This window comes from Xenia sp. Carnegie-2017, unplaced genomic scaffold (assembly GCF_021976095.1).
Source record: "Xenia sp. Carnegie-2017 unplaced genomic scaffold, XeniaSp_v1 HiC_scaffold_13, whole genome shotgun sequence".
NCBI classification, from domain to species: domain Eukaryota; kingdom Metazoa; phylum Cnidaria; class Anthozoa; order Malacalcyonacea; family Xeniidae; genus Xenia; species Xenia sp. Carnegie-2017.
This window is the reverse complement of record NW_025813436.1, coordinates 563,372-568,230: the sequence shown is the minus strand read 5'-3', so window position 1 is coordinate 568,230 and position 4,859 is coordinate 563,372. Positions and strand designations below refer to the sequence as shown.

The window sequence follows — 4,859 nt, the reverse complement described above, 5'->3', positions numbered from 1 at the left end:
CAAGTATAAGTATCAATGATGTTAATTTTAGTGGTTGTTGTGGTCTGACATTGCAACTGGTTTGCTTTATTTGAGAATTTGCAATTTACTTGTTTCTTTTGTATATTTTCTCAATCGAAAACTCTATTGTGGTTATTTTGTAGATTGTAACAGAAGAGTGTTTGTAAATCAAACAAGATTGTTTTCATAGTCTCTAACTTAGTGCTATAAAGTAGGCATTTAACATCTTCTGAGCTATTTCAGTAATTAAACTTTGCGCAAACTGTGAATCAAATATTGATGTAAATGTTTAACGCCAGTCAGTTAACTTCACTGAACCACTTAAAGTTGTTCAGTTCACTGGAAAGTAAACCTTCACAAAGATTTATGTAGATTTCGATGTATTTGTTTATAGTTACTATTATATAGCAATAAGCAACATCAAACTGCCTGCAGAATTTAATAGTAAATTTAGGAATGTTCAATATGCGATTAGCCTTCTACCTGATTGTCTATTTGTAGCTATTACCAGTTTCATGGTATATAAGTTAAAATCAAACAATAAATCAAAGTGATTAATTGTTTAAGATGAAAGATATTTTATGACATTATTTCAAAGCTAAATTGAAGAGAAAAAATTGCAATTTCCTCAATAAGCCTTATTGCAGGCTGCAATTGATTTGATTCGTGCTTCGTTTAAGTTGCAAAGAATTTCAATCTTTTTTTCTTTAATTTTAAATGTTGTTCAATGTGAAAAGTCTCATGTACGGAAGCATGCAAAACACAAAAATAGCTTTGGTGTAAAAATGTGTTCATCTTAAAATGCATCTTAAGATTATTCATTTCATCAATTCAGAAATATTATGTTAAGGATGAATATTTTTTAAATTGTTCATACTAATCATGCAGAAAATGCATGATAAATTTTCTGAACGCCTTGCATGTCTCATTTGTATACCCATAATATAGATTTCGTGGCAATGTAGCTAACATTTAATAGAAACAGATAAGTATAATCTACATTGCAGCTCAACTGGAATTCACTAACATTTTGCTCCAGATTACTTAACTTCCAATTAAATTATGTGCAATGGTCTTGTTTACGTTATAAAAAAAAATGTGTATGTGTGTATGATCTCAAACAAAACTCAATGTCGTGATAAATTAGTGGGAGATGATCGTGACTAAAACACCACACGACTACATACGAGTACATACAAGTACATACGACTGACATACACAACCCAGTCTCTTCCTTAAATAAACTCTATACGCTAATTATTAAAATACCCTCAAATTGACTCTATAAGTCAATTCGAAACGTCCATTCAGACAACAGGCCTGGTGACATGAGTGGCTGCTTTGCCAGTTGCCGAAATTAAAAAACCAAAAAACTTTGGTCGTGGTATGTAAATTTGATATTACTATCAATAAACATTTCTTTAGAAATCTGTTGTTTTTACAGTTAGTGAACAAAGAAATAATTGTATAGCAGAGCTAAATAAAACGGGCTGGATACGCCACTGTTACGTTTATTGTATATTGTTCATTGCTTCTTCGAGTATCGTTATGATGATTTAAAATCGTTGAGCATATGACAATATATGTAAAATACAAAGAATACAAAACAATAGATGTGTAAAAAAGTAAAACTGTCCAAACCTGAAATCGAAAAAAGAATTCTTCTCGTCATTTAGCCGCATTTCGGTTAAATACGCATATGAAACTTGTTATTCTCAATGGTTATTCTATATTTTAGTGGTTTGTCACAGCTTTACCAATGGCAATTACCTATACATGAATATTCGTCAATTGTTACTTACCGCTGACATATTAAGAATAATATGTGGGCGCGTACGTTAGTTGACCATGATCTAGTGCCGATGTCAAAGTGATATGGGTATCCCCGTACTTAAATCACTAGTGTTTTGGGAATCCCCGGCAAAAATGGCTGCCGTATTTTAGGTATCCCCATCCGTTCACTCAGGGTTCACAAATCACTAGTGATATGGGTTTCCCTATACTTGTTCCCATTCCTACGCTTGTTTCAGGGGTTTCCCTACTGTGGATTAAAGGATTTCCCCTGACTTAGCGGGAACAACACAATTTTGCGCGAAACAAAACCAAATTTCAGTATTTCAAAAATTCGTGATGGATCCAACAAAATATAAAAATCTACTTCAGTATGTTAAACATTCCGTGTATCACGAGTGTTTTACCAAGCAAGACAAACTTGTTTTGCGCAAATTCTCAAAAAAATTTGAATACGATAAAAAATTAGACTCGTTGTTGTACTTGGAGAAGACAAAAGAAGGCACAGTTAAACGCTTAGTTATTTGTGAAGATGAAAAGTCAACGCTTAGTTATTCGGCAACTTACGCAGGCCACAGTGGAAGAGACAATACCTTCAAGAAGATACGAGATAGATATTATTGGCCAGATTGTTAGAAAGACACAGTTGAAATGGTAAACCATAAATCTATTACAAAATAACCAAATTGAAGAATGTTATAAATGTAATGAAAATATATTAACAAGTGCAACAGTAATAACATGAAAATTTTAAAATGACAATCATATTTTACAAATCTTTGATGTTTTCCTAGATAAAACAATGTGATAGATGTCAGCGTAATGCAGCAGAAAAAATACGCGTGACGTTCTTCACTCAGTCAAAGTGGTTCCTCGAGTATGGTACCTGATTGGTATTGATTTCATTGATGCACATACAAAATCAAAAAAGGGAAGCAAATTCCTATTGACACAAACAGACTATTTCACAAAATATGTCGAGGCAATTCCAATTCCAGATAAAACAGCTACCAGTGTGGCCAAAGGTCTCTATTCCACTTTCTGCAGACATGGTTCTCCTGCCCACATTATTACAGACCAAGGACGAGAGTTTGTGAACCAGGTAATGAAATACAATAGTTATTAGCTAATATATTTTCAATAATGACTAACACTCTTATTTCTTTCATGGATCTGTCTGGTGAGTATGATTAGCACTCTAAAAGGGCTATAAACGGCTTACATTTAGGATTTATTTCCTGAAAAATCAACAGTAAATTTGATTTACCAAAATTCTGTTACTTCTTACAATAACAAACTCTTTTTAATTATTGAGAATGACATTGGTTAGCTTGTTTACTTAAAAATATATGTTTTAGATGAATGAGGAATTATTCACAGTTTTTAAAATCCATCATCGCATTACTTCAGCATACCACCCTCAATCAAATGGCCAAGATGAAAGAACTAATGAGACGATTAAAAAGTATTTTTAAATTAACATGTATACTTAACTTGTATTCTTATAGACCAATTTCCTCTGTTATTTTTTCTATTAAGACCTCTCAAGAAAGTTATGGATAGTAAAGCCGACATATGGGATGAATATATAGAACGACCACTCTTTGCAATTAATACAAATCAGTCTGCTACCACTAAATACAGTCCATTCTATTTAATGTTTGGAAGAAATCCAAGATTTCCCTTTGAAGCTGAGAAATGTGAGACAGACCTCACTGAGGAAAATGACATTGCAGAGCTGATGCAGGATGTGAACAGTGAAGTAGCCATAGAAAAACATGTCGAGCAAATGTCTCAAATGAGGGATAACATATTCCCCATTGTTAACTCCAACATCAAGAAAGCCCAGGAAAAACAACAAGCACAGTATCAGAAAAAAGGGGTAAACCTGTATGCCAATTCAAGGATGGAGATACTGTCTTGCTTCGTAATATGCTATAGAAAATAAAGAAAGGGCATAAACTTGAAGATCAATGGAATGGCCCGTATAAAGTTATTGAGGTTGATGTTAATAGGGGTGTTTGCAGGTTGTTGAATCCATTAACAAACAAAGCAGGAAGACAGGAATTAATTAAAAACCTGAAGCTCTACAAACAGGAGAACAATAAAAAGTTCACAAACCAAACAACTTCTGCTGTTTGTGCACAGGTAGAAGAAAATTACACAAAGGTTGAAAAAACAGAAGCAAAACTGACAAAAAAGGGAAGAGAATGGGAAAAGAAACTGGAAGAGTTTGATGAAGAAAAACTGGATGTTTTGAAGAAGATGAAGAAAGAACAAACAATGAAGAAAGAAGATGCAGTGATTGACGAAGGAAAGAAGAAGAAACGAAGAAAATTGAAGAAAAGAAAATAACAGAAGAAAAGAAGAAGGAAGAAAAGATGATGGAAGACAAGAAAGAAGAAATGTAATAGAAACAGAAGAAATGATAGAAAAGAAGAAGATGATAGAAGAAGAATAGAAGAAGAATGAAAGAAAAGAAAAGCACAAAAGAAAAACAGCAGACGCAAACAACCAAGAATCAATGTCTTTGAGCAAACAGGCCTACAAAAATTTGATGAAAAATAAAAGTATGGAAAAAGTGCCCTTCTATTACACCTTTCATGCATTAAGAATGATTTAATAAACAAATTAGAATGCGAAGAAAAATGCTGGCGTTGTGAAGTTTTCAAATCAGGTTTCAGCAAGAGTGCTCCAAACCTAAAAAAGAGAGACCTATCAGTAAATGTCTTTTTTGGAGGATTTACTGAGAAGCAATCTGACCTTATTGTAAGTAAACTTCTTGGATGGTTTCCATCTTCTGGGTAGACTTCATTACCAAAGTTATCTTCCCTGATGCTCTTACACTTCTCAGTCAGGCCATTTTAAAATTGTCTTATTGTGAAGCTGAAAGCTACCTAGAATTTGGAGGACAATATCATGTACAGGAACTTCAAAAGAACTGGGAAAAGCAACAAAACAAGGGATGCAAACCAACAAAAACAAGCATACCATCAAAGAAATTCAAGCATGATCATACAAGGAAGCAGCCATGTGAAGAAGATGAGTGCAAGATTGTGAAGGAAAGG

General features: G+C 33.4%; 1 long non-coding RNA gene across 1 annotated transcript; it reads right to left on the bottom strand.

The window, feature by feature from the left end:
- Positions 1-4,383: 4,383 nt before the first annotated feature.
- On the bottom strand, positions 4,384-4,619 carry LOC124448578. The gene is made up of 2 exons (XR_006949155.1): positions 4,555-4,619; positions 4,384-4,491 (listed from the first exon to the last, which is right to left on the bottom strand). It is a non-coding gene; the product is annotated as an uncharacterized LOC124448578 (long non-coding RNA).
- Positions 4,620-4,859: the final 240 nt, after the last annotated feature.